The following is a 21,549-nucleotide window of genomic DNA, read 5'->3' on the forward strand; positions in this document are numbered from 1 at the left end:
TTGTTCATGTTCGCATAATGGAAAAATTCATTTCCTGTACGAACAAACTGTGTAGTTTGACACCCCTTTCGAGGGCAACGTAACACAGGCTTGAATTCTCCTCCTCTGTTACGCTTTCTTTTTTCCTGCATAACAGAACCACATTTATGACATGGATCTGCTTCTTGAACTGTATCCAAGAGACTGCGCTCCCTTAAAAAGGTGAGTGCTGCTTCTTCTGTCAGAATGACTCTTCTATAAAACTCCTGCAACATTTTGAAGTACCCTCAATCGATGTTAACTATTTTAGGCAGAGGAGGAATCTGATTTAGGAGCTCTATTTGCTTCCTTTTATATGGGCAGGTCACGTGGACAGGTCACATGTTTGATGGACAGGTGCGGGGAGGGTCCCGGAGGGACGCGGGTCATGCGGTAGACCTCAGGCTGCACCTGGGTAGGACACATATGGCGGTAGACCTCACGCTTAAGTAGCACCCAAATATATGTTTTATTTTCAGTTTACGATATGAAAGTTTTCCTGGACCTAGAGTGTTCACGATTTGCATAACAGTTTTATGAGCCCTACTACCATCACTTTATCAGAGAGAGAGAGAGAGAGAGAGAGAGAGAGAGAGAGAGAGAAAACAAACCTTTTGAAAATTACTTAGTACCCCTTAAAGTCCAAAGACCGTTTCTTTTTTTTTTCTTTTTTTCCGCTCTCTCCAAGTAAAGGCGATACTTTCCTTGGTGACGACGAGGCCGAGGACGATGCAGAAGAGCAGCTGTAGCAATAGCTATGACGACAGCTACATATCCTATGATCATTGTTAGCTTTAAGAATTACAATCTTTTCTTACGTACTCGTCCCCATCTGTGGGTTGTTTACGCGACATACGTTTCTGTTATCTTAACGGATTGGTAACTGTTAATTGTAATATACTAATGATAGTAACAGTAAGTAATAAGAGAGTGGAGTAGGCAGGAAAGAGGGCAGAAGAGGGAAATGCGTCGATGAAAAAAAAATTAAATGGATAATGCGCAGGACAATGACAATTGTTATAGCTACAGCAAATTAAAATAATAATGACAATTTTCTTGTAGTAAATTCGTTTATCCTTCAGAAAGTGATGTAACATTTTTGTGTCTTCTACCACACACACACACACACAGGATGGTTGAATTGTAAGCCGTCGCTCCTGTTAAGTTTCGAGGCCTTACGATGGTCTAATATGAAACCACATACTTTTGATCTTGAGACACAACAACAACAACAACAACAACAACAATAATGAACAGCAGCAGCACCAGCTGCAATAACAGAAGAAATAGAATTGAAGAAGGACGAAAGAAACGATAATGGTGGTGTAACAAATCTCTCTTCCTTCCTTATTCAGAGAAGCACGGTCTGACTTTCCCGTGCACGTCCATCTCCTCTTGCTGCGCCATGGTGTCTGTCAGGCAGGTGTTCATGGTCTCCCACAGCGGCACGAAGAATACGGCGGCGGCCAAACCGAACACCACGGATACGGCCCACGGGTGTGTTGGCTCCTGTGGGACGTAGCTCAAATCAGTGTGGTTACTTAATGGTATAGTACAAACTCAAGGAACAGCTCGTGGAAGTGTTGATGTGGTTGCAAACTTGTCCCTTATTCAGAAGCGATTTACTCTCTCACCTCAACTATTTTCAAGGCCACAAATATGTTTATCCGGGTTCTCAAGATGTTTCTCCTGTTAGTAATGTAGAAATTTTGTTAATCTGTCACTAGAACCGTAAAATCATCCTAAACAATCCGTGTAACCGTAACTTTAACTAGAGCCTTTTTAATGTAGTGGAGATGCGGTGCAGAAGTGTTTCAGAATATGGTTCTTACATCTCTCTCTCTCTCTCTCTCTCTCATGACCGATTGTTGGTCATTAGGTTTCTTTGGATCCCCTCCCATGTCTCGCTAGCTTACAACGACACAGTGGATCGCCTGGCTAAAGCTGCTTGTGGCCTGCCTGCCTGCGACGCTGGCCCTGCCCTCTCCCTCCGGTACCTCAGGACCAGGATCCGAGCAGCCTCCCTACTCTCTACGGCCGACAGGACTGCCAACCAGAGGGCGGCCAGCGTCACTATTCAGCACTATGATGCCTTTCGTCACCATCGCTTCAAGTATCGACGTCGGGGACTATGGGTGAGGAGGCATAATATGGTATCGGCTCGGCTACCGCCCTCTGTGGCAGGTGGCTGGCTTGGGAGACGAGCCTCACTACACCTCCTGTCCCCTGTGCCACTCTCCCAACTCGAATCATTTGCGCCACTACTGCCTTGACTATCCTGCTGTGGGAGACCTGCTCCCGCGCGAACAGCCTCTCCTCGCCGTGTGCCAACACCTGCTGCAAGGCGACCATCTAGACCTCATGTTAGCCCAACACCCACAGTTTGGCGGCTGTTAGCAGTGTCTTTCATTTTACCAACCCTCAACTATTTATGTCACCTTTTGCCTTAAGCATTCCTAGTTTTTCACTGTTGTACTAATCTTTTATTTTGTTGTTTATTTTTTATTAATTCTTATTTTATTGTTTATTTATTTCTTGTTTTCTTTATTTCTTTACCTATTTCTTTGTTTAATTTCCTTTTTTATTATAATTATTTCTTTATATAATTTTCTTTCTTTATTGATTTTCCATATTGTTGTTGTTATTATTATTATTATTATTATTATTATTATTATATTTTTTTTACTTATTTATTTTCTGTTGTTACTGTTCTAACTACTCTTGTTTTGGTTATTGTTATTGTTCTTGTTAGTGTTATTATTGTTCTTATTGTTCTACTCCTTTTGCTCTTCTGTAAACTTCTGTTTTTGATCGTATGTATAGTCTGACGCCTGCCTTGTGCGCAATAAATTTATCAAACAACAACTCTCTCTCTCTCTCTCTCTCTCTCTCTTCGTACCAGGGCACTCATGAAGAATGGGACGATGAAGGCGCCGATTCGGGAGGATATCTTGCTGGGGCTCATGTTCTGTGATCTGATCTCCGTCGGGAACAGTTCAGACGTGTAGAGGAACATGACGCTGAAGGCGGCGGTGGAGGAGAGCTTCCCGATCATCACTAAATGTTATGGACAGCCACTTGAGGCCTGATGGGGATGGAGGGAAGGTTTCAGTTCCGAAGTGGAGGAACAATGATCTTGAAAGAAGTAAGTGGTCAGCAATTATGGCCTCATTTATGTCTTTTTTTTTATGTAGTAAGATATGATACGATAAGATATGTATGGTATGTTGATATGTTGCCAAGAGCAACAAGTGATGAAAAACGTCCCACTAAAGGTCTTAAAGAAGACAGTTCAAAGGCAGTCCATTATTATCTGAAGAAGTGTCTTGAAACCTCATTTACCTCACTGGCAAAAAGAAACAGAAGCAGGCTGGGCATTCCTGAGTTGACCAATGAAAAAGGATGAAAGATTGAGAATTGTGGTTGACTCCTGCCTGTGTATATGTTTGGTGTGCAAGACCAGTTATCTGCACTATGGATGGAATAAAGAATCGTCCCCTGTGTCCAGTCATCAATACAAGTCACTCAACGCCTGCACTGCCCAGGAAGCTCCCTCACACACAATCACTGTTTGGCACCAGTGGCTGGAGGAGCAGCGTCACGGCGCATAGACCGAAACATCCCATGCCGGACTTCATGCGGCAGATGATCTCCACCACGATGTTAAGGTTTGACGGGATCTCCACACTCTATTTCTCGTCCTAAACCTTCTAAACCTTGGCTTAACACAGCTTGTTCTCGTGCTATATATGATAGAGAGGTGGCCCACAAAAGGTACTTAAGCCTTCCATCACCAGAATCTCATGCACTTTATATTTCTGCCCGGAACCATGCCAAGTCTGTTCTCCAACTAGCCAAAAACTCCTTCATTAACAGAAAATGTCAAAACCTTTCAAGATCTAACTCCCCTCGTGATTTCTGGCATCTAGCCAAAAAATATCTCCAATAACTTTGCTTCTTCTTCTTTCCTTCCTCTATTTCAACCAGATGGCACCACTGCTATCACATCTATTTCTAAAGCTGAACTCTTCGCTCAAACCTTTGCTAAAAACTCTACCTTGGACGATTCTGGGCTTGTTCCTCCCTCTCCTCCACCCTCTGACTACTTCATGCCACGTATTAAAATTCTTCGCAATGATGTTTTCCATGCCCTCGCTGGCCTAAACCCTCGGAAGGCTTATGGTCCTGATGAGGTCCCTCCTATTGTTCTCCGAAACTGTGCCTCCGTGCTTGCACCTCGCCTAGTCAAACTCTTTCAGCTCTGTCTGTCAACATCTACCTTTCCTTCTTGCTGGAAGTTTGCCTACATTCAACCTGTTCCTAAAAAGGGTGACCGTTCTAATCCCTCAAACTACCTTCCTATTGCTTTAATTTCCTGCCTATCTAAAGTTTTTGAATCTATCCTCAACAGGAAGATTCTTAAACATCTATCACTTCACAACCTTCTATCTGATCGCCAGTATGGGTTCCGTCAAGGCCGCTCTACTGGCTCAGCTGGTGATCTTCTGGCTTTCCTTACTGAGTCTTGGTCATCCTCTTTTAGAGATTTTGGTGAAACTTTTGCTATTGACTTGGGCATATCAAAAGCTTTTGATAGAGTCTGGCACAAAGCTTTGATTTCCAAACTACCCTCCTACGGTTTCTATCCTTCTCTCTGTAACTTCATCTCAAGTTTCCTTTCTGACCGTTCTATTGCTGCTGTGGTAGACGTTCACTGTTCTCCTAAATCTATTAACAGTGGTGTTCCTCAGGGTTCTGTCTTGTCACCCACTCTCTTCTTATTATTCATTAATGATCTTCTAAACCAAACTTCTTGTCCTATCCACTCCTACGCTAATGATACCACCCTGCACTTTTCCACGTCTTTTCATAGACGTCCAACCCTTCAGGAGGTAAACATATCACGCAGGGAAGCCACAGAACGCTTGACTTCTGATCTTTCAAAAATTTCTGATTGGGGCAGAGCAAACTTGGTATTGTTCAATGCCTCAAAAACTCAATTCCTCCATCTATCAACTCGACACAACCTTCCAGACAACTATCCCCTCTTCTTCAATGACACTCAACTGTCCCCCTCCTCTACACTGAACATCCTCGGTCTGTCCACTTGGCCTGTTGATGAACCCTTCCTGAGGCTGAAGGCCTGATAAAGTGACGCTGTGAAAGAGAATGAATAACTCCTAGGCAAGGGCTTCTTGTACTGTAAATAGCATGTGCAGATCCATGAACAATTTACTCAAAAATACTCTTGTAAATACCTTCAAAGATTATATAAAATGATGAGGGAAACAGAGGAGCGCACATAAAATGTGAGAAAGCAAAGCACTTTGGAGACACAACACAAGAGAAGGATCACCATGAACCTGCCAAGTGAACCATTCCATGATGCTCTTGCTCAATACTTTTCCTTAACCCTTGAACCAACTACATTATAAAATATTGGCAATTAAATTGCTGATATATTATCATCTTTCTTGACAGTATAAAACAACTTCAAACAAGAGTATGCAAGCATTCCATGTTTTCTATAATCCCTCATTTCATGATTTTGCAGTTCCCATGCTTTACAGAGATGGTGCTGTTCCTTCAAAGCCATTCTAACATTCTCCCTTGCTCTTTTGTTGATTTCTAAAAAAATCATTTCCTATGTTACCAAACTCCACTAAAAGGTGATCTCTGCCCAGTTTATAGACAGATACACATCATCTGTTCATGTTTCAGCTTAACATTTTTCATGGGGTTAGACATTTGATAACATGCTTCCGACTACCTCTAACCTTTGTCTTACCCTCAGCCATACCCAGCACTGCCAGATTATCCTCAACACACTGCACTATATAGATAGATAGTATTCAGAATTACAGTCCTTTGATATTATTTGCCTTCTTTTCAAAATGTGTGCCATAAGAAAAAAATCAAATAAATAGGCATCTATTAGGTACAAAGGGACCAGCCAACAATAGGTTAATCACTAAGTGCTGTAACTATTCTTGTTATTAGGCATGACTGTAATCATCTTAAACATCTCAAGCATGGTTATCTGCTGTCTGTGGACTGACCAAAGCAATCCATGGGATGCTTACATACATTATGCAACCATTACTGCTTAGTTGGTAAAAGGAACCAAACTAAAATAAACATTTTTGCTTTCTGGTTTCATCCACAAAGGATTGGAAGCAATGAAGGTGATGGTTAGAACAGGAACACAAAATCATAAAGCAGAAAGGGGTCATAGTTGCCCAGATTGTCTTGTTTTGAGATACGTACAAAGCAAAACTTGAATGAAAAAAAACTTCCTATAAAACCTGATAATGAAGCAAAGGTTTTAATGGCCTGTAACACACTGGAAGGGAAAAAAATGTGTACTTACATAAATTACAAAACTCAGCTTCAAACCTTTAGAAATAAAAACATTTACACTTTAAATCTATTCAAAATACTGCTTTTGGTTTTGGCAATGAATAGTATGAAACTAATAGTTATCTACATAACAAAACATAAATAGAAAAAAAATTAAAAAATTTAAAGGAATATGCTGTTAAACAAAGCAACATCACTACACCACAACACACATGACCTGTGAGAAACATACCACAGTTGTCTGACACTGCCCAGTCTGAAGTGAAAATATTAAAGTTAGACACCATCATCAACATAGACAAACACAAGTTCATACAATGACATTCAGTTAAGTTCCAAAGCACCAGAAAAGGTATTACACCAGAGTGTGTGGCCTGAAGACCTGCACCTGAATACTTTATACCAATACTGCATTACCCTAAATGAAACAATATCCTTTAAAATAAAGTGCCAGTTGATATGATGCATATATAACCATGGCTATTTATTCTCCATCACGCCTGGATAAGCTGATGCATGACAATATAGTAAAGGTGTGCATGAAAATATATTTTACAGTGAAAGAAAACTGTCTACTTGAATAATAATGACTATAATAATAGTGTGTGTGTCAGACAGGTGTCAAGCCAATAATATGAATTATCTACTGCAAGGTTTAGTCATGCATGGAGTAGCTCACCTTGGTCCTTGGGCCAGCGCTTGTGGGATGGTGCATAGAGGCAAATCAGGGCAAAGGTGTAGATGTTCCACATCCCATACACACCCATGAAGAATGCGCTTGTGTACTCCAGCTTGATGTTATCATCCCATGACCACTGTCCCTCTGACACCTGCAGGCACACATGGTATATGTGGTAAGCCGGTAACATACACAATCTGTAACCATCTATCTATATACCAGGATGGCAATCAACCATCAGGTATCCCAGACAAAGCCCCACACACTCATTCACACTCTTGGCCCCCTCAGCCACTGGTGGAAAGGGATTGTCTCATAGACAACCCTACTAGAACTTAGGCTACGAGCTTAGGCATAGCATAGCTGGCAACGTATTTCCACAAGGCCAAAGGTCACTCACAGAACATCAAATTAATCAATAAGTTTAGGCAGAGATGTAAATTAGATACTACTGGAAGAAGAAAGTGTAAGATGCTTGTCCCGATTTGGACACACACCCCACGCTGTGTCCACCTTCGGACATGTTTTGGCAGGACTTCGCAGTGGCATTCCCCTGCTATCCACCTTACCGTCTCCGAGCATTCAGTGTCCAGCCTTACCTCAAGCTGGATGCTGGCGGGCTGGCGCTCTTTGTACCAAAACAATTTATTATTAATATTTGGCAGTCTTTGTACATCTATGTTTCCCTGGCACCCTCAAGCAGCACCCTGAGCACACCATGTACAATTCTACAACCCTACAACCTACAAACAAGAGTACAAGCAAGCAAAACAATGTACAAGCTATACCTGGCCTAGAATGAAGCCAATGACAGTCATGGCAGCACAGATAAGGGTGGCCAGCATGAGGACCTTGATGCGATAGATGATGCTCACAAAGTGGAGTCTGCAGGCTGTGGACATGTCGGAGAAGGACTGGCACTTGCTGCTGATGTTGATGAAGACCTATAGGAGCACTAAAGAGGATTAGGTAACTGTAGTGAAGTGAGAAGTGAATGTGCTAGATGAGTGAGTGAGGCAGTGGATGAATGGCTGGGAATAGCCACATCAGTGTGAGAAATGAGTGAATGCCTGGTCAAATGTAAAGCTAATGGAAGTTGCATACACAAAAGTAGGACAAATAAAGACATGAAACAAAATATAAAAAAAAAGAATAAGATAGGGAAGCAATATGACCTGAAAAATATATACATCAAGAATAAGAACATATACAACATAAAAATGTGGATACAACAATAACAGACAAAAACAAAACAGAAAAACACAGAACAAACAGCTAGATCCACAACATATCCAGAAGATAAGAGACATCTGGCTTGCAATGTGACAGAAAAAATACTCGCCTTCCAGATCATGTAGGAGAGGAAGCAGAAGTACAGGCCGGCACAGATTCCTGCCAGCATGATGAAGGCAAGGGCCAGGTTGGTGCCAATGGGGGTCACCCGGATGGAGCAGGTGTTGCATAGCTGGACACCTCGTTCACACATGTCAAAAATAAAGAGGCAGAGCCAGCCACCCAGCACAGCACTCAGGTGGCGACAGTACATTTGGATATGGTTCCTCTCTATGTCATCCTGTGGGAGTAACACACATTGTACACTGAATTAATGGAAAGGTTACACATATATGACTTTCCCTCCACCTATTCCTTTCTTATTACTGAACTGTAGAGGATTTAATCAAGCTCCTACCTCTCCTCTCAGAAGGCAATGTTTCATTGATTTGTTACTGTAGTGTTTCACACTATAGTTCATGTATTTTGTACTGAGCATTTAGGCATGGCCCTTTTGGGAATTTCCCTGTCTATCAATCTGCCACATGAGTCACAATGCTCATCCTTCTCTCTACACATTAACTATTTATTGCTTGAAAGTCAATCCGAATAGATCCACTTCTTTAATAAGGATGAAAAATTGGTTTGTTTCGTTGAAAATAATGGCAATGATTTTGGTGTATATATCAAAACACTTGACAATGCTGCTTTCCTATGCTTTCAAGGTCATACAGTGACCAACCAAAGGTTAGGAGGAGGCAAGTGACAAATATCACTCCATCTGGTCATCATCTACAATGGAAACTTTCCTTCCTGTACCTCCCATGCATTCTTGTGTGCTTCACAGTACAAAAAAAAATATTTTTGACAAAAAAACAAAAGAAGAGGCCAGTAGTGGACCTTTAATTGAGGGTGGGGTTATTCTCAGATCATCATAGGTACAGCACGTGTAGATTTGGCAGGGCAGTAGAGAAGCCCAATCCTGAAGAGGGCCACGTGCTCAGTACAAAATACTTAGTACTATACTAATATATATATATATATATATATATATATATATATATATATATATATATATATATATATATATATATATATATATATATATATATATATATATATATATATATATATATATATATATATATATATATATATATATATATATATGACTTTTCTTCCATTCCTTTCTTTTTGTTGAATTGAAGAGGATCTAATTAAGCTTCTATCCCTCCTCCCAGAAGGCATTTAACTGATTTTTTACAGTAATGTTTTATACTGCTCATTAATTTCTGAGCTCATCTTTTGAAATATAAATCTGAGGAATGAAAAATATGCCTAAAGACCATATTTATTAATCACAAGTTTCTGACTGGCACTTACCGCTATCAGCACATGGAATGGAAAGTAGAAGATATGATGTTATTCAGGAAGAACTGCATCAGCCTTAGTATCTAGTGTTAGGCAGGACAGAGTAGGACCTAAGTAATCATCCCAGAGTTACATCATGCACAAGCCAGCACAGAAAGGATATACTTGCCTGGTGGATGATTTAGAAGCAACAAGAAACAATCATAGCACATGTGATACATAATAGTCTTCTTCTCTGGGAGATCAATAGTTTCCAAAAAGTTGAAGTAAAACACCTATTGTATCAAAAAGCTAGGATAGAATGAAAACTTAAAATTTCTAAGACTTTATGGCCACAGCGAATTATGATGAATATAGAAGAGAAAGAGGGCATGTTTATCTTAAAACTCATGGTCATAACAGAACGCTTTACTTGATGCTATTCACACATACCCTTGCCAATTCCTTTATTCTCTAAAATACCCAAATATTCTATCCCCCACTTTCACAAGGCTTTTTTCTCATGTCCTCAACATCCTTCCTAATAGAGAAGAACCCATGAAAGCAAAACCTGGATAAGCAATGAGAGGACTGTTTTGAAGCAGAAATTCTACGGAAAGAAAACCATGAATGAGCCCCTTTGGTGGTATTGTCACCTCTCATGGAAGAAGTAATCCAACTTCTTCAGTGCAGTAACAGTGACAAAAGAGCTTCCTCTTTTATAAAATCAAGATATCATTAAAAATCTCCTTTTCTCTATCATAGAACATGAATGGGATTGATAAAAAAAAAAAATGAAAGCAACATGTTTAAGGCATTATCTGTCACTTCCACACCTAGACTTGTGCCACCATCAAGCACCAGGAGGGGCTGCACCACCCACCATGAGATGCTCTACAGTAAAGATGAGCCAGAAGGAGAGCAGTGAGGCATAGAAGAGACCCTGCCAGATATTGCTGACCACTGTCATCCAGGGACAGCCATACACCAGTGTCAGGTACTCCTAGGGGCCTGGTGGTGATGGTGATGTGTATCAGGAGTCATTCAGTTCTTTGAAATCTCAATCTTTCTTTGATACATATTCTAAGAGAGATATCAGAAGAAATACTGAGTACAAATCACTATCTTTTGCCTAAAGCATATGAAAAGTTGAGCTGTTAAATCTTCTGTACTATGACACTCAGAATTACATAGGCTACTAGTATAAAATTGCAAATTGCTATTACCTATACTCTACAAATACAAGAGTATGACAAATGGATATATTGAGTAAGTGAACTTCACTCTGCATGGTGCCTGGCATAAAAAAATCTTTGTCATCCAAGCCACATACATACAAACCAACAGCTTTCTTTGACTTCATTACAAATGAGCATATGGAACCTTCCCCACAAATAAGCTTCCTTGCTTCTATCCTACCATGGCCAGAGCAGGATGGACTCACAGTTGAGGAAGGTGAGGGCAGCACCAAGCACCATCAGCATGTACTCCAGCAGGGCTGGGGGGCGAGTCAGCAGGGAGATGCACCGCCAGAACCACACCATGATGGCCACCATAGTGGGGAAGAAGATGGTCTTGAGGGACACCCACACCTTGGTGAAACCTCCATTTTGGTGGATGAACTGTAAGCAGATGGGAGGGGAGAATTTTCAACATTATGAGAACACAATTGCAGGTTAATATTCTAACACACAGACTTTGACATTGTAAAGCTAGAATCAAGCTATTAAGAAATTTAAAGTTGGGATTTTTTATTTTCTCAGTTTGCATCTTTAATTTCTACACTTTTCATTACCAGTTGCTGCAAGCCATTTGAGCCTCAAAATAATGAACATAAAAGAACTAACTGAAACCTGAGGAACACTAAGGCATCATTTTAACCATAAAAGTACAAATAATAACAAGACATACACAGACAGATAAACACAAACATAGTATGCAGGAACTGAGACCTGAAAGAATTCTGATCACCATTCCTTCTCATTATCAGTTCTGAGACAAAACCAAGTACACAGAGACACTCACCACCACCCACATGTCTGTTGGGCGGCCCAAGTTAGCACTGGTGCTCTCTCCCCAAGACTCTTTTGCAGTGTCCACAGGGAGGCGAATGCTGAGGAGGTAGAAATCGTGGTGAAGTGACCCCAGCTCAAACATGGGCACAGAGGAACACTTATAGATGTACTCAGACTTCATGTGGTGGGGTTCAATGTAGCAATCAAGGCTTCTCTCTTCCACAGAAGATGCATACTCTGTCCACTTGGTGTCTGGGTCACCCTTGTTGCGGTAGCCAAGGCGCGCCTCAAGGGTCATCACTGCATTAGGGTTTAGAGAAAGGAAGAGAATATGACTAATGGTTTCTGCCTCTTTCTCTCTGGACAGCTCACAACACTCTGGGAGCTAGACCATATTATGTATCCATTTACGACATGTAATCTTGCATTCCTATAATTTGGTTATGACTGACTCATTTCTAAAAATTCCTCAAATAAAATCTCTCTGCACACACACACACAAAATAAATAAAAATACAAACAAAATATTAGAAAAGGGAGTGGCTTCTAAAAGTTAGAAAATCACATCTAATAAGAAAATGTAACACTTTTAAAGTCCAAAAAACTTGTAATTCTTGGAGACCTTCATTAGCAAGAGACAATTGAAGAATGAATCCATAAATACTTTATGAATGTGACTGGAAAATGCATGACAGGTGGTTTTTAATCAGAAAGAGAATACCATTAGGCAGAGAAGACAAAAATTTTTCCTCAATGTCAGTTGTAACCCAAGTGTAGCTGCACCGGCAGGGCTTCATTAGCTCTCAGGTGATCTGTTTTACTGATCACACCCATCATCGTAGGGTCGAGGAAAGGCAGTTCTCTCTCTCTGACGTTTATTGATGAGGTAGGCATGACCATAAGAACCTTGGCACTATGACAATTAGTTTTTACTACAAAATTAAAGTATTTACCTCGGTCACCATCCCGCCCATCTTCATCTGAGCGCGACTTGGCCATGAGTGATGCCTGCAGGTGACCAGTGGGTTAACCACACTATACTAACAAGCAAGCATCGGTTTTGGTGCTTCATATAGCATTGAATACTGATACTTACACATATTACACGTTTTCATGCAAATAGAAAACTATTGAACATTTCACTTAAGATTACTGACGGATAATCGCGTGAGGTACATACGCCTTACGTACAGTAACACCAAGAAACAAGAAGAAATGAAACATGTGATAAGAAAGAAGAATGAAAAAAGAAAGAAGAAATGAAGAAATGAAGAAGGAAGTAAGAAGTAGAAAAAAATAAATGAGGGAAGAAGGCAATAAACATGAAAGCTGGTACCAAGAAGCTATCGCCACCCTGATAGATCAAGAGACGAGACGTGACCACCGAGGAGAACAACAAGATGCGTGAGTCATCACAAGACTAACAGAGCCGGAGATTAGCAGCATTTTACAAGAAGAGACGCCCAAGTGGTTATCACTAAATTATCATACACAAGAATCAGAGGTCATCGGAAGCAAATGACGTGGACAGCATGGACAGCTGGCACACCATAGGAAACACCACCACCTCGTTCCTGATTAGAAGATGTGATTACCAAAGTTACTTGAGAATGACCCTTATTGAAAGTTAAGGGATAATAAACTGTATGATCGAAGTATGGGAAGATGAATATAGTTACTTGAAAATGGACCTTATGGAAAGTATAGGAAAATGAACCGTATGATCAGAGTATGAGAAAATCATATAGTTACTAAAAAATGAACCTCATTGAAAGTTACAGGAAAATGAACCATATGACTGAAATATTGGAAAATAAATCTTATAGCTATGGAAGCCTTGTTGGGGCAAAAGGTCGCTCTAACATCACGTGTATATTATGAAGTGTAGGAGACAGGAATAGACAGAAGAAGACAGAGAGACAAGCTAGACAGAGCTGTCAGACCAGAGAATATCAAGATGGGCAAGACGTCTGTCACAGTACCAGTAAGAAGAGCCAGACAGTTGTAATGAAGTCAGAGTAAAATGCTGGTGTTATATATTGACAGAGAGGGATTGGATAGGTGTAGAATATGTTTGAATATTAGTTGCAAGGTTTGTGTAGGATGTGATTTACCATTGAGTATTAAATGTGTGAAGTGATTTAAATCAGAAGTGTAATGTGAAGTGTTCGAGATATTTAATGGAATTTATTTGAAGAGATTTTTTTTCGTTGTTGTCAGAAGTCATATATGATCGTCTGAGTGTAAATATATGTAAATAATACAAATTAAGTAATAATTATAAAATAAAAAACGTTCCCTTGAACCCACAATAGATTAAGGACGCAGCAAGATCGTGCAACGTAGAAGTACGACATTTTCTTACCAAATTTGACATTATCATCAAAGTAAATGTCCAAATGCAACACAGACAGGAGGCTCTGCTGCCACCGAGAGTAGTCGAGAGCAATGTTGTCCCTTGGCAATGGGATCTGTAAATACAATATACAGAGATGGATGAGGAAGCAATCCAATGTTGATGACATCTTAATACAATAAAATAAATAAGTGGATATGTAAATGGATTAATAAACAATGGAGATGAGTAGGATGTCATGTGTGGAACAAATAATACTTGGCCCATTTGAGTAACAATAGCATACTAGGAATGGTGAAAAAAAAGCAAAGGAAACATAGAAATAGATGTAAATATGAGATAAGCTTCCTTGGAGTGGCTTTTAATAAACAAACAGCCAACAAACACAGTGAGGGTCAAGGAAATTAAAGGAATTATAAAGGAACCAAAGGAATGTCAGCCAGCAGAGATAGCGAGGGTCAAGGAAAATTAAAATTATAAAGGAACTAAAAGAATGGCAGCAAGCAGATATTGAGGGTCAAGGAGAATTAAAGGAATAATAAAAGAATTAAAGGAATCATGAAAGCTGATGATTCATGGACTATCTGGAGATATCTCTGTATTGGTCCCTATTTTCTCACTTTACAAAGTAAAACTGAGATGTCTTGATCAGCCAAACCAAAAGCAAAGAAAAAATAATTACAAGATAACTGGTGCTTGCCTTCATTCTTCCAACATTCCCTCTCTCTTCACTTCTTTTCCCTAGAGATTCATTTCATGCACTTCATTACACAAGATGACGCAATGTACAGGTTGTGCTTACAAGACACATGACTTGAAAGTACACTAGGGTAATTACAGTGCCAATATCAAGGGAATATTACCCTACCACATGCATAACTGAAAGAACATAATATGGTGTAAGAGAGAGAGAGAGAGAGAGAGAGAGAGAGAGAGAGAGAGAGAGAGAGAGAGAGAGAGAGAAATTCTTTCTCACTACAGTGTGGCCCCCCCCTAAAAAAAAAATTACATTATGTATTTTATACACGTGTTTTACCAGTCTATGTCGTTGTGCAGCTGCCCACCGAAAGCATTTTAAACACCACATCTAACATTTTTTTTTACAATGTTTAACAGCTGTTTTGTTTCCAACGATTAAATAAAACATAACAAATTTCTACTTTTTTTTTTTTTTTTTTTTTTTTGTCAGGCATCCTGTATATTAAGAATCCAGTTGAGTTCATGACCTCTTCATTACACAAGGTGATGCAATGTAAAAGGTTCAGTGCTTACAAGACACATCACTTATGAACATAGGAACATAAGAAATAAGGGAAGCTGCAAGAAGCCATCAGGCCTACACGTGGCAGTCCCTGTATGAAATATACGTATTTCCATCTATCATCCCCATCCATAAATTTGTCTACTTTAAAGTACATTAAACTAGAGTAATTACAGAGCCAACATCAAGGCAACATTATCCCGCCACATGCAAAATTGAAATAACATACAGTGTAAGAGAGAGAGAGAGAGAGAGAGAGAGAGAGAGAGAGAGAGTGGGGGGGACGGAGAGAAATTCTTTCCTACTGAGAGAAGTTCGCGAAAATTGAACAAGGAGAGGACGGGCTGACCAGTTTCCCATTCCCGACAAGCAAAACTGAAAGAACATAACATGAGAGAGAGAGAGAGAGAGAGAGAGAGAGAGAGAGAGAGAGAGAGAGAGAGAGAGAGAGAGAGAGAGAGAGAGAGAGAGAGAGAGAGAGAGAGAGAGAGAGTTTTCTGCTCAGTTTTTCAATTTCGCAAGAAAAACGAAATGAATAGAGCACGCGTTGACCTGGAAGGTGAAGATGATGTCATTGGCCTCAATGTTGTCTTGTTCCAGTAGAGCCTCATCGAGGCTGGAGATAGACCGACAGCGCTTCTTCCCACGGGGATAATACCATTTGTCCTTGTTGTACTTCTTGTCAATACACTTAGTTCCCAGCACAGACATGGCCGAGGAGGGCGCCGGAGCTGAGAACGAAGTATAGGAAAGAAGTTAAGTAACACGTACCGTATTTTTGGATGTTTTTTTTCATTGATATTTGGTTTTGCAATTTGAATGTTCAGTATGCACTTTTTATATATTTATTTATCATTATTATTATTTTTTTCTTTCTATTGCCCTTGACCAGTTCCCATTTACATATCAATTAAATAAAATAACGACAGTAACATATATGGAACTCTATAATTTTCAAACATTGAGGTAGCAAACAATCAGCAGCAGGGATCTTTATCACATTCAAACACACTTAGAATTGGCTAAACGCCAGTTCTCTTGAACACAATCTTCGTAAAAATCACTCCCGACATATTAGAGTGGGATGAAGCTTAAAGACCACGTGTTGAAAGTGAATGGAAAGCCTAAGGAGGCCGTCATCTCTTCCAGACACACCGACTGCCACTTCTAAAGCTGTCATCATCTAATAATCATCATACACGTGACACTAACAAAGACTTACAATCCAGGAGGGCGCTGCCATGCAGTTACCTGGTTCTGGGAAGTGACTCCGCTCCGCTCCCCACTGGCGAATTGCCAAGTGCGAACCATCTTTCCTCTACCCCATTTATTCCTGGGATGGACACACACACACACACACACACACACACACACCCACACACACTGGTTAAAATAATCTAGTCATTCATGTACTCGAGAACAAGCAGAATAGTAAGTCAGATATCATGCAGAGTAACAACACACTTTATTCATTCGTTAGATTCATGAACGCATCCCAGTCCGTACCTAACATGCATTGTGATGCTACACATGTAATGTGTAATTCAAGTACGGGAAAGCATACATTACCACTCGCACACAACCAAACATCTTAATTCACGTCACTTGCTTCCTTCCCTCAGTATTTCTTTACATCATACACTGTAAACTGTTTAAATAGTGTTTACATCCAAAGACGCCTAACTGACGACAAGACATCATGTGCAGTCAGCCCACCGTCCTTCGTGCCGTCCTCCCCGGCCCTCCTTTTCCAGCCATTCTACCTTCTTTCCTCACTCATCCCACGATCCTCTCTTGCCATCACGAAGCCCAGGGGACGTGAAGCGACACCCAGCGGCCGGCGGAAGGGACAGAGGGGCGTGACAGCCTCCGGGAGCAGTGGCAGTGGAAAGGGGTGAAGGATGCTCCCAGCGATGCCTTTGTAGGCATTGGAGACATCAGAATTACGGCGCGTTTACCCGGGGCTGTTTTTCCACCAGGCTGTTTGCAGCCACCCGGAGCAGCCGGCAGGTTCCAGCCGAAAGCATTAACACGGTCGAGAGCAGTCACTATCCTGCTAGCCGCCTGCATAAAAAAAAAAAAAGCAATCAAGATAGAGTCTTCCTCCTCCGAGTTGGTTGCTAAAACTGCGATTTTCCTGTGCTTTAAAAAAAAAAAAAAAAATACTGTGAACTCGTTGCTGGCCTTGCTGCTTGTGCTCGTGATGGTATACATGCTGGGCCGCTGTTTTTTTTTAAGTGACTGGAAACAAACCAGTTCCGCGATATATATATATATATATATATATATATATATATATATATATATATATATATATATATATATATATATATATATATATATATATATATATATATATATATATATATATATATATATTTTTTTTTTTCATAAATAAATCTAAATATTTTATTTATTTAGATATTTCTTGATAAGAAGTCCAACCCCTCCTCCCATTCCATCCCCAACCCTCCCTAACCTCTCAAACAAGCTTGGGGGCTTGTGGGGATTTATTTATTTATTTATTTATTTATTATTTTTTTGTGGGGTAGGTGTACATAAGTGAAATAAGGGCGTTCAAAGATATAAGGATATTTACCTTAATATTGCGAATTTCACTAACATATCCTAGCCCCTAAACCCCTCCCGCTTGGGCGTTAATCTAACCTAGCATACCCTAACCTAGGTGGTGGGGCTGCGTCTCCCCTGGAGCCCCCTCCCCCACTAGGGCGTTAACCTAATTTAGCATAACCTAACCTAATCTAACCTGACCTAGCATAACCTAACTTATTCTAACCTAACCTAGCATAACCTAACCTAACGAGGCACCTCAAAAATTATACCGTTATGCCTTACCGCTGTGATGTGGAGATTCTCAGAGCGATGGAAGTGGGTACAGTTTGGTGGCTTCCTTAATAAACACATGTGATTTCTTCCTTACGTCTGTATATCGCACCTTAACCATTGCTGTTGATAAATATCTTACATGGTGATTTTCTTTTTTTTTTTTTTTCTGCTGAACACTGGCACTTCGCTTCAACTCCCTCCACTGGGTGACCATATTAACAAATGACAGTGCACCTTTATCAGAACGCCTGACATGTCTCTAAAATAAATGAAAAGTGTAACTGAACCTACCATGGCAAGTCGTAACTGGAGGCCTCAGGAATGGCCTCACGAGTGACAACGTGTGATTGGAAGGATCAACTGTATAGATACCATAAAATCCTAATATGCCGCCATCCACAAATTCCAGTTATATATATATATATATATATATATATATATATATATATATATATATATATATATATATATATATATATATATATATATATATATATATATATATATATATATATATATATACATACATATATATATATATATATATATATATATATATATATATATATATATATATATATATATATATATATATATATATATATATATATATATATATATATATATATATATATATATATATATATATACGAGTATATATATATATATATATATATATATATATATATATATATATATATATATATATATATATATATATATATATATATATATATATATATATATATATATACATACATATATATATATATATATATATATATATATATATATATATATATATATATATATATATATATATATATATATATATATATATATATATATATATATATATATATATATATATATATATATATAAACATTTCAATGTTTACTCTTGACTGGTGCAGATCTCGCTGGACTTAGATAATATCGAATTTCTCCACACTCTCGAGTGCTATTACAGCCATACTGGACACTTTTTTCTTTTTTAGGTCACCGAACCCTTCTCCATGACATGTGAGTTTCGTGCTTGTATGTAACACAGATTAGCTTTTATCTATTGCATATAATGGTGGTCAATGGTTATTACCGAAACACTTTCCAACAATATTCCTCCTATTTTCAATTTTATATTGATAGTTCTCATTTGACCCTGGAAAACTGCCGGGATGGCAGCTGATCAGCAGACCGACAGAGCGGTTTCCTGGCTGCTCCAGCAATTCAGCAAATCCCGGCTACACAATCCCAGCTGCAAGCAGCCGCGAACTGCCCGTCTAAACCCTCCCCAATACATGTTCCCTAATTTCCCTCACCGATCAAAGTCCCGATCAGGAAGCAAACCATTTGGCACAACATCAGAAATATGATGAGGATGCCCAATTTCCTGCCGCTGAGGTTCTCAATGATCGTTCCTGCCATTGTGTCGACTGGTTTGAATCTGTTTCTTTCCAAGATGAGATGCCTATGCTGCCGCCAAAGACAGATAATGAATTCCTGCCTCTTCCACTTGTGAGAGGAAACTGCCGTGTGTTGAACGGGCTCGGAGGAAGGATTGCGTACTAGTATTTTACCTGTTGATATTTAAGCTTTTTATTCCTGTGTCCATGGAGATTACACGGGATATAGCCATGTGTATTTCATAGTTTTGTGCGTTGGTTAGTTACTGTGTTTGATCTTGTGAGGAATGTTACAGAGGGTACTACTTCGTACGGCTGGCAGGTGAGATGCCGCAAGGTCTTTCTACGCCCTAAGGTAACTTGGCTTACCTGAGTCATTCGTGTATGTTTCACACACTAACGTAAGGATTGAATAACCACGATAACCATGAACCAGTGCCAATCTATGTTGCACTGATATGCATTTCGGATAATGGAGTAAATTTAGGATAACACATAAGATCGAGCGCTTCTCTTCACAGTCAAATACGTGTTTCATTTTCACAGTTTACGCTATGAAAGTTTTCTTGGACCTAGAGTGTTCATGCTTAAAATGCACCACTTTATGAGAGAGAGAGAGAGAGAGAGAGAGAGAGAGAGAGAGAGAGAGAGAGAGAGAGAGAGAGAGAGAGAACATCCCCATTGAAAATTACCGAGTTCCCCTTATAATCCAAAGCCCGCTTCTTGTTCTTTTTCTCTCTCCAAATAAAGACGATACGTTTTCATTTTTGACGACGAGGTCGAGGACGATGCAGAAGAGCAGCTGTAGCAATAGCTATGACGACAGCTACATATCCTATGATCATTGTTAGCTTTCAGAATTACCATCTTTCCTTACGTACACGTCCCCATCTGAGGGTTGTTTACGCGACACACGTTTCTGCGATCTTGACGGATTGGTATAACTATTAATTGTGAAATAGTAATGATGGTAACAGTAATAATAATAATAATAACATTAGTAATGATAATGATGATAATAATAATAATGATAATTTTTGCCGTGGTGAGATCGATGTTAATAGTAACAGTAAGAATAATATGAATAATAATGATGGTATGTAATAGTAATGATGATAATAACTGTCGGTGGTTACATTGATGGTAATGGTAATGGTAATAGTAATGATGATAACAATAATTGTGGCGGTAGTAAGATCGATGGTTTCACACTTCAGTTTTTGCCTCCATCATCAGTGTGAAGTGTGTGAAGAGTATCGTTATTCAGGCAAACGAGACTGGGCTGTGTTGTTTTACCCCTCCACGTAAGTCTACAAGTGTACTGAGTTACATCAAACGGGTACAAGAAGAGGAGAAAAAAAAAAAAAAACAGCGTGGGAGGAGAATACAAAGAAAGAAAAGCGGAAATACAGGAAATAATCGAAAGTCACCGCGCAGTACCACACACACACACACTCACACACGCACCGGTGGACGTTGCAGTGTGTGATAAACATTAGGGACATATCAGAGAACAAAGTAAGGAATTAACGAATATGTATGATAATGGGGAGTAAGACTGGGATTGGAAAATGTTAGGGTAAAAAAAAAATCTAATTTTTAACTGGCTTAGTGTGCCGCTAGTTAAAATGACAGTCGACTAACCTGTCTCCTTAGATTCCCCCTTGAGTAGCGACATGCATCACCAAATTGCTTTGTTGTTTTAACTAATGAATATATATATATATATATATATATATATATATATATATATATATATATATATATATATATATATATATATATATATATATATATATATATATATATATATATATATATATATATATATATATATATATATATATATATATATTTTTTTTTTTTTTTTTTTTTTTTTTTTAATGAAGCACAATTGCAAGAACCTGAACGTAGATACTGAAAATTCATTCATAAACTTGGCTGCAGAACTCATATTTAGAAAAGTAAAAAATAAGAAAAAGAAAAGA

At 39.1% G+C, this 21,549-nt stretch overlaps 1 pseudogene; it reads right to left on the bottom strand.

The window, feature by feature from the left end:
* Positions 1-1,336: 1,336 nt before the first annotated feature.
* On the bottom strand, positions 1,337-21,285 carry LOC135102235 (protein wntless-like; annotated as a pseudogene).
* Positions 21,286-21,549: the final 264 nt, after the last annotated feature.

Source organism: Scylla paramamosain, chromosome 7 (assembly GCF_035594125.1).
Source record: "Scylla paramamosain isolate STU-SP2022 chromosome 7, ASM3559412v1, whole genome shotgun sequence".
In the NCBI taxonomy this organism is placed as follows: Eukaryota; Metazoa; Arthropoda; class Malacostraca; order Decapoda; family Portunidae; genus Scylla; species Scylla paramamosain.